Raw genomic sequence first — 10,400 nt, 5'->3', positions numbered from 1 at the left:
TTTTTTACACGTATAATTCATGAATATGAATTTTACTTGATTCACTGTGTGAGATAAATGAAGGGATATTTTGATCCCTACCAACTTGATCTTGTTGCCCCCTGGCAACAAAGATGCATGAAAATTTTCTATTTGTCCTGATAACCCAAAGTCTCGATAATTAGTTCTCGAATTTAAATTTAATCGTGCACTTACTGGAGATTCATTATGTTTCTTTACAAATGCATCATGGTTGAAAGGACACACAAATAGGGGCAATAGCTTGCATCGACCAGGACCCTGATTAGGACTTCTTTCCCAGCTTGATTCAACAGTCTCCTCTTCCAACCTACTAAGTTAGGGCTTCTTTCCCATCTTGATTCAATAGTCTCCCTTTTCAACCTACTAACTTGTGTTGTGTTATATTATGCATGTACCCAAAATACATTGTATTTAGACTTACCCAAGGTGGAGGGTAATCCCAAGTGGGTCGTAGGCACCATGAGAAGAAATCTCAATAATTTCCGTGGAGGTGTTGATCGATGAACATAAATATTAAGATCCACGAAGTTGTTGAGGAGTGGGATCAATGTAATATTTGAAAGCCTAATATGAATTCGGAATTCCTCATGACTTCTATATATGTTATTAAGGCTTGAAGCTTATTTTTAGGAATTTATTAGATTCAATTCCTAATTGGGTTCTAATTCTAACCTTTGGATAATTAACTGCCACATGTCACAATCCTATATAGGAATTACAGGGAATTGTACGAATGGAAATTATAGAGGATATCAACCCATTCAAATGCTTTTCTCATACATTTCCATGTTTTATTATTATTATTATTATTATTAGGATGGAATATAAATATAACACTGCTCAAAGCAAGATTTCCATGTAACCCTCTTGGCTTATAAGTTATAACAAGAGATCACATAGCCAGTTATTTGTCCAAGAGAAAGTAGTGTTTCGATAACATCAAGATAGAGGAGGGGAATTTATAAAAGACAACAGGATCAAGTTCTTGAACTATTAAAAAAATATATTTTGTTAATGATTAAAATTCTCAGTTTTATTTTATTTTTTATAATTTATTTACATTGAGAATGATATGCTATGAAAAAAATATTTTTAATTGGCACCTCTTGCACATTTGTTAATATTATATACGTATAACAGTGATGTTTACATAAAATAGTTTTTATATCACTTTTTTACTGATAAAATAAACGGAGAAATTTTATAAAAAATCCCAAAATAAATAACGAAAATTATCGACATCCCAAAAATATATTAAATTGGTAGATACGTCAAAATGTCTCTTACATTGTCACAAGAGATTATGTTAAGTCATGGTTAGATAATTTAATACTCCTAAATTGTCTTTAATTTATTTTGTTAAGTCATGATTAGATAATTTAATCATTTCTAAATTGTCTTTAATATTTTGTAACTTTACAATGTTATTCTTAACCACTTGCCTCTAATTTTGTTATGATTTAATCTTTAGAAGCTATCATAATAAAATTTGAAATCTATTGAGCCAATACAAACATTTTTTGGATCAAAGGTTTGTGAGTACAAGTTTATGTATACCTCAAGTTTATTTAACCCTTTATTTTTTTTTGTACGAATCTCAATGACATTCTTAGAGGTAACTTTATATACAATTTAAATATAAAGTGACGATTTGCCTTTGGTCTCAAGGAGATTTGAACTCTTGATCTTATAACATAAATGGTTTGTTTTTACTAATTAAACCAACACATTGATGTTTATGGAGACAATACAAGTCTGGGTATATTGTTATGCCAAATTTGGACAAATCCCAGACCCCAAAATAGACCAAAGTCCAAACCAAGTCCAAGTGAACTAAGCTCAACTCATTGACCTCAAGTGAGAACCGAAGCATCATGACGAGGTCAAGGCTTGGGGCTCAGATGGCAAGAAGTCCCCGCAGTCAATATCTCGGGAGGCTCCATCCCCGTTTAAAGATCCAAAGTTAGATTGAGAGACCAACATCTTGTCTTGGGATAAGCAAAGTGGTTGATTTGTTCACATGTAACATTCCGTACATGCCAAGAGACTCGTTGTCCTTACTACCATCTACTTGGTGCGGTGTTCTAGCCAGATTGTCAGGTGAGCAATTTAGGACCTATCAACATCAGCCTCAACTTTCATATTAGTCTTACACCTAGGAGCCAAGTGTAATCCCCAAAGGAGATTCGAGACACTAGACGATTCAACTACCACTGTTGGTAATACATCAAAAGTAATTCAATTCAATTAATTGATGGGGAAAAATTCCTTACCTGAGTTCGCTTTCCCTTACTTGAAGTATTCACAGCGGAAGTTTAGATCCACGTTCTCGTTCCACCACCAAAGGTTTACCGGCGAGATTCCTCAATCACAGGGAAAGGGAATAATATCCGCAACCCAAATGCCGTGGATTAATGGAATGAAGATCAAATACTAGCAAAGAAGAAAATCTAAGCGCGATTCTAAGAGAGAGGGGAGAGAGATGGAGCCGCCGTCTCGGAGATTCGCCGTGCGAATGAATTACTCCGTTACTTACTCACTAATGCGGTGGTTACTAAAATATATAACCTATTGGATCCGAGTGGGAGGATCCCTGTGAATTTTCCTAATGAAGATTTGCATGAATTGATAATCCATGATGTAATTTTTGTTGGATTTTTTTCATGTGTTTTTGGATGAATTTTTGTAAGAAAAAAAACGTGATTTTCCGTTTTTTTGAAAAAATTTCGCTCAAAGAAAAAAAATCGTTAAATGGGGAATTGACGTCGTGTACCGACGGATGCCGAGAAGGTGAGCCATCTCGGAATCCGTTTGGTCACGGAGACGGACTCTCGGATGGTGCGCCATCCGAACGCGGCACGAGCCGACGGACTCTCGGACGGGCGCCGCTCGAATCCGCTGGTCACGAATGCAAAGGACCGTCCGCTCGGTGAGACGGCAGCCATCGGGCTGATGGACTCCAGACGGAGAGCCGTCTTGGAATCTGTCTCAGACGGATTGTCAGACGGTGATCCGTCTCAGAATCCGTCTGAGTTTTTTGTCCAATTTTGAATGTGTTTCTATTTATTGGACATCAATGGCTCACAATCTATGTGATGTTTGAGCATTAAGGGCCTAATGGGGCCTAGTGGGAGCTAATGAGGTAGAAGTGTTCTGTGTGAACCACCTCATAGCTTTAACATGATTGCATGTTTTATTTTAATAAAACTATTTTTTTATTTATGGGTCTATCAATCATGTTTCTTGCACAGAATGAAGTTAGTGTATAAGTCTATGTGGGTTTGCATGAGAATTTGATTGAATGTTTTTTAGCATCTCTTTTGGTTTAAGTGCTTATCCCATAGGTTGACTATGCTAGTGTGATTTTTGTTGCATGAGTTGTGTTTTATGCTAGATTTATTGAACTCATTCTTGTATGTAATATCTCTAGAAAAATGGTGCTACCAAGAGCATTGTTGTGACCTCACTAAAGGAGATAAGCTGAATGAGAGGAATTATGACCTTTGGCACCGAAAGGTGCAATATCTCCTGGAAGAGCAGGATATGCTAGAGACCATAAACCAGACCATGAACCCACCTGAGGAAGGTACCACTGCACAGCATTGCAGGGACCTTGATATATACAATGCTTGGAAGAGGAAAGACGGGTAGCCAGGATTACAATCCCGAGCTCCATGAGGGATGACCCGATGCTTCGTATGAGAAGCATAGGACCGCAAAGTCTTTGTGGGAGGCCGTGAAGTTCCGGGATGGAGGGACTTCCACCACAAGAGGCCGCCAGCTGGACTCACTTTTGACGGTTATAAGATGCGCCAGGGTCACACCATGAGGCAGCATATAACCATCATGTCTAACATGATTAGTGAGTTGAGCGCATGTGGGCGCCGGAAGACCGATGAGGAGCAAGTCTCCGCAGTCATCGAGGTCATTGCCAAAGACTTGGGAGCATATGAAGATCTTCTTGACTCATGCCGATGAGGTCAAGACTTTCGATCAAGCCGCCAAGCACCTTGAGCTTGATGAGGATCCGATGTTGGCCGATACCCCTCAAACCGATGTGTTTGCTCGCTGAAGCTAGCACTAGTAAGAGTGCAGGCTTCAAGCGCAAGAGAGAGAAAGCTCAACCTCAGCGGTCCAAGCAAAGTAACCGGGGTGGGAACAAAAACAAGAGTGGGCCCTAGCGTTCAAGGGGACTAGTGCCGGCAAGAAGAAATCAGCTTTGATTTGCTTCAAGTGCCGAAGCTCGGTCATTTTGCTCGTGATTGCACCGAGCAAGAGGTATGTATTGTGTGTTATACCTCATCTTGTTATGTAACAAGTTCTACTATGCTTGCTGAACTAAATCCTTTGTGGATTGTTGATTCAAGGCGACAGAACACATAACAAGGGAACGCTCGAGCTTCGTGGAATACCGTCGTATTCCAAGAGGAAGCAAAGGATAACGATGGGGAACAGCTCAAGCGTGGAGGTTCATGGCATAGGCACATGCAAATTAGTTTTGCGAGGTGGCCGACGCCGTTACTCCATGATGTGCTGATGCTCCAGACATTCGGCGAAATATTGTTTCGTTATTTATCTTTTAAGACATGGTTTTAGAATTGTATTTGAAAACAATTCTTTGGTTTTGTATCCGGGTGATACAGCTTATGGTTATGGTTTTCTTGATAATGGTTTCATTGTATTGGATACAATTGATTATTCATTTAATTCTAGTAATGCTTTTGTTTGCCAAAATACGTGTGTATTGATTCTAATTTGTGGCATGCTAGACTAGGACATATTGGCTTAGATAGGATGAACAGGTTGGCAAGAGAAGGTCTCTTAGGCCAAGGTTCACTATCCGATTTGCCAACTTGTGAGTCATGTCTAGCGAGAAAAGCAACTAGAAAACCATTTAAAAAGGCTTTGAGAGCCTCTCTTCCTTTAGAACTTATCCATTCGGATGTGTGTGGACCCATGAATGTGCATACTAGAAAAGGACAGTCATATTTCATCACATTCATAGATGACTATACAAGGTATGGTCACATTTATCTAATTTCTCATAAGTCAGAAGCTCTGGAATGTTTTAAGAAATTCATGAGCTTGGTTGAGAATCAGTTAGATAAAAGGATTAAAACTCTTAGAACGGATAGAGGTAGAGAGTATCTCTCCGATATGTTCAAAGGGTTATGTGATGAAAAGGGGATATCTGGACAACTCACTATTCCGGGGACTCCACAAAGAAATGGGGTTGCTGAGAGGAGGAATAGAACCTTGCTAGACATGGTGAGATCCATGATGGCGCAGGCAAATCTACCCATCTCTTATTGGGGAGATGCTTTGTCGACCGCGGCCTATATCCTCAACAGAGTTCCAACCAAATCGGTTCCTTCCACACCATATGAGTTGTGGACCGGAAGGAAGCCGATTTGAGTTACTGCGCGCATGGGGATGTGCAGCATATGTTCACTCTACTCTCACCAATATGGAAAGCTTGGACCCAGAGGAAGAAAGTGTATCTTTGTGAGATATTCTCAACCCTCAAAGGGCCATGTCTTCATTGGACTAGATGAGAGTGAGAGGAGAACGGAACTTGAGTCTAGGGATGCAACATTCTTGGAAAATGATTTTCCATCTCTTTCAGGAGTTAACAAAGAATCATCGGAATTCTTTGAGATACAAGATAGTGGTCTTGTCACTCCAGGGAATCAGATTCTGGATAATGAACCTGGGGTTCATCCAGAAGATCCTAGTGGGAGTGGGAGTGCAGATGTGATAGCTACCTTAGACGGTGAGCAACCGACATGCACTTGCGCCATAGTAGGCGCGGGCTAGTTCCTCGTCGACGTTTCGACATAGAGGATGAAGCCTACATGGTAACTCCCGAAGAGATCGACCGTGAGATGATTTCAGTCGATGAGCATGAACCAAAGAGCGTGCAGGAAGCTCTTCGGGGTCAAGCTCAAAGGAATGGTTAAAAGCAATAAAGGAAGAGTTGGAGTCGATGAAAGTTAATCATGTCCGGGACTTGGTTGACTTGCCGCGTGCCGAAAGGCGATTGGGAACAAGTGGGTTTTCAAGATCAAAAGAAAGGCGGATGGATCTATTGAGAGATTCAAGGCTCGTTTAGTGGCTAAGGGCTACACCCAACGAGAGGGCGTTGATTATGAGGAAACTTTCCCCGTGGTTAGGTTTGCCTCAACGCCTCATACTAGCCATTGTGCTCAGCTGGACTTGGAGCTTTATCGATGGATGTAAAAACGCTTCTCAATGGAGAACTTGAGGAAGAGATCTATATGGATCAACCTCAAGGCTTTGAAGCACATGGACTTGAGCGCAAAGTGTGCAAGCTTAAGAAGTCCATATATGACTTAAAGCAAGCATCTAGACAGTGGAATGTGCGCTCCACCAAGCTATGATGGAAAATGGTTTTTCCATGCTTGAGGAAGACCACCGTGTTTACACCAAGAGATTCGATAATAATTATGTCATTCGACACCGTACGTAGATGACATACTTATGGCTAGCAATAGCAAGGAGCTATTGGAAACCATTCAGAAATGGTTGTCCTCCGTATTTGATATGAAGGACATGGGTGAAGCAAGCTATGTGCTTGGTGTCAAGATTGTCGAAATAGGCAAAAGAGATTACTGGGTTTATCTCAAGAGACCTATATTGACAATGTCTTGACGAGATACCAAATGCACAACCGCAAACCAATTGATACTCCAAGTGGAGAAGGGTTTGCATTTGAGCCTTGATATGGGTCCTAAGACTCCAGAGGAGAAAACCAAGATGGAAAGAGTTCCATATTCCAAAGGTGGGTAGCCTTATGTACGCTATGATGTGTACTAGGCCGGATATTTGTTATGCAGTGGGTTTGGTTAGTCGATACCAATCAAACCGTGCATAGAGCACGGAAAGCGACCAAGAGGATATTGAGATATCTCGGAGGAACGAGTAACTACATGTTGTGTTACCAAGGATCGGATTTGCGGTTAGTTGGCTATAGTGATGCCGACGGGCTGGAGACATCAATGAGCGCAAATCAACCCCGGATATGCTTCTTGCTGAATGGCGGGGCCATTTCGTGGTGTAGCAAGAAGAGCTTGTATATCCCTCTCGACCATGGAAGCAGAGTATGTGGCATGCCCGCTGCGGTTCAAGAGGCTGTTTGGTTGAGGAGATTCCTTCGACATACTGGGATTGTGATGACATCCAAAGAGGCGCCCTTGTCACTGTGATAGTACGGCAGCTCTTAGCTATGTCAAGGACCCCAAGTATCATGGGAAGACCAAACATATACAATTGAGATATCACTTTGTTAGAGACATTACATCAAGAAAGAAAGTTGTACTTAAGCACATATCTACTAGTTTGATGGTAGCGACCCTCTTACCAAACCTATAGCCAAGGATGTTTTTATTTCTCATGTAAAATCCTTGGGCTACGAGATTGTGACTTATTTTTGTACCGAGACTTTCTTATTAATGAATAATATGAGTTCATTCCAAGATTTTTATTATTCACTTTCGTGTGATTGTGTTTCTTCTAGCATAAAACAACATATGTCAATAGGCAAGAGAATGGCTCACTCACACGAGCATTCGCCTCGGCGCCTTGGAGGCGAGCAGAGATGAGACGGATTGTGAATGACTTTGTGTAGGTCAATTCATAATCATGATGTCGCCTTGATTTGGAATCAAGATGAGTTTCTCTATTGTGAAGAGAATCGACATGAATGTTCCCACTATTCATGTTGCCTATAGGAGCTAAAGTAGTACTTTATGTGGCGCTAGGGTGGCGACAATAAAGTAACTCGGGTTAGGCGCAAGGGGTTGCGACTGGACTAAGACCTGTATGGTGTTGAGATGGACATACGTTCTATTGTATATAGAATGCTCCACCATAGCACATATATCATACTATGTGTGCTTAGCGATCATTGGAAATGAGAGGATGGATCCCCGCTCCTCTCATTGTGTGAGTCCTAGACCTTATGGTCCATTAGTGTTCTTAGTGACTTTCGACGACATCATGAAACGAAGGGTTGATGTGGCTACTTTGGGGTGTTACCTATGGTCATGATAGATTCGACCTAAAGGGGCACTACCGGAAAGGAGTCAATCCCGAGTGTAGTGATGGTCTCAGGTAAAGGAAAGGTTTGATTCAACCGCACCCTAAAAAGTGTTTGTCGGCGCCAACCGTATGTGTTACGTAGTGAACATTTTAAGGACAAGAAGGTGATCTCTCGGAGGGATCGAGATACCTTTAATCCGGTGAGTTTGAATAAACCTAGGACACCGTGTTATACTAATGCTTATTTGATTTGTTTCTATGAGTGATGTGCCATTCCGCCCTCGGGAAGGTTTCTAGTTTGGGGCTCACGCGTGTGTATATCACCGGTCGCACAACCCATTTTGCCGATGACTTGTGGATATTAGTGTCTAGGACACGGGTGGTCTATGTATCTCGGGATACATAGTGAAGAGATCAATATATATGTATATCTGGGATATGCATGTGTGTCTGGGACACAAGAGGTCTATGTATCTGGGATACATAGCAGAGAGATTGAATGTGTATATCTGGGATATACAAGTGTGTCTGGGACACATTGAAAGATTAACACTTGCCCTTGTGCAAGTGGGAGCTGTTGGAATTTATTAATTTGATTAATAAATTAAATGCCCAAGGGCAATATTGGAAACTCACTATTAGGGCGGTTACAAAATAGGTTATATATTTTAGTAACCACCCTAATAGTGAGTTTCCAATATTGCCCTTGGGCATTTAATTTATTAATCAAATTAATAAATTCCAACAACCACAAAGCATCAGATTCTACTATAAATACCTTTCACTTACTACAATATCTGGTAATGAGCATTTTCTTCTTGAACAGTTACTATTCATTATTTTTATAATTCTAAATCCTTGACTTCTAGGCAGTTTCATGAATCTAATTTAAGCTTCAGAGGTAGTTGACATACCTTAGAGCTTGCCTATACTTTCTTTTTATGAACAGATTTCTAAGCCAACTAGTGGATTGCAAAGGGTCAGATTTAGGCGCAATACGTATCATCACAACTCTCATTTTACCCTTTGTTTGAATTGATTCTCATCTTGTTAACCCTTATCAAAATAAAATAATAAATCCTCTTATCTTTGTTTTATAAGATAATGGTTCTCCCCATGGATGTAATTGTGTAGGAAATCCTTTTTTCCAGAAAGAAGAAAGCTACTCAAGAGTACGTATATTGTAACCATATAAAAAAAAAAAAAATCCGGCTGCTTGATGGTTTTAGCTCTTGTGAATCCTAGCTACTGAGGGGGTTTGATGGAAGAAATTGTGGTTTTTCTTCTGGAAAATTCATAGTGTTTGAAAATTCAAAACGTTTTTTTTTTCTTTCTTTTCTTCAACTACTGACAACAAGATCTTTGCTTGGTGTTGAAACGTTGTCGACGAATCTGCAAATATGCTTGAACGCTTGTTCTCACAATACTGTCAAATGAGCTAAAATGTACCAAAGGTACTTTCTTTAAGGTATTTAGACACCCCAATTTGTGCAATACGGGTTTTACAGTATCTTCACCCTAAAATCAGTCAGTCCAACCTTTAAGATTGTACCCCAGAAAGGTTACTTCCGGTGTATCAGGTAATGTTCACTGTTTGACTGAACAACAACAGGGAGAGAGAGACAGAAAGAGGAGGAGGAAATTCAGTGCTTAGAATGAACTCGAAAATGACTTTATATAGAGCTCCAAAGGCTGTGGGTGAAAGGGTAAGTACACATCTCTTTGTTGAGGGTACCTTTCAGCTCAACTACCTTCAAGAAGGTACCTTTCCAGCTGACCTCCTTACTAGAGAGTAGTGCCATCTCCACTCTCTAATGTCATCTCCACGTAATCACTCAGCTATGGACTTTCCAGAATAGGGCCCATGACAAAATGGGCCTTCCGGATCAAAGCCCAAGTCCCAACATGATTCAGGCAAATTAATAATACATGGGCCCTTACTATATATAAACCATATAATCAGATCATCTCAACCCGATATGGGACTAAATAAAACCATGGATAAAAGACACAATTAAAACAATAATTTATATAAAATAAGTTTTAAACATCTTTACAACAATTGGCTTGAATGCTTATAGAACCACACTATCTTTTATAATTAGGCTAACGAAACTATTTGGCATCTATTTTTTTCCCCCTTGATGTTAATCTATCTATGGTTTATCTTACTTCTCACCATTTTCACAAGGACCTCAAACATTCTATAGGCGAAATAACGAAAGGGTTTTATTGGAGATGAAGATTTATTTAGACCTATCATGAATTGATTAGGCACTTCTCATGAAATGCTAGTGTGTTGTACAACCCAACATAAT

The sequence above is a fragment of the Hakea prostrata genome, chromosome 6, assembly GCF_041222555.1.
Source record: "Hakea prostrata isolate BN-2017 chromosome 6, UWA_Hpros_2, whole genome shotgun sequence".
Classification (NCBI taxonomy): domain Eukaryota; kingdom Viridiplantae; phylum Streptophyta; class Magnoliopsida; order Proteales; family Proteaceae; genus Hakea; species Hakea prostrata.
Note: the sequence above shows the minus strand (reverse complement) of the source record.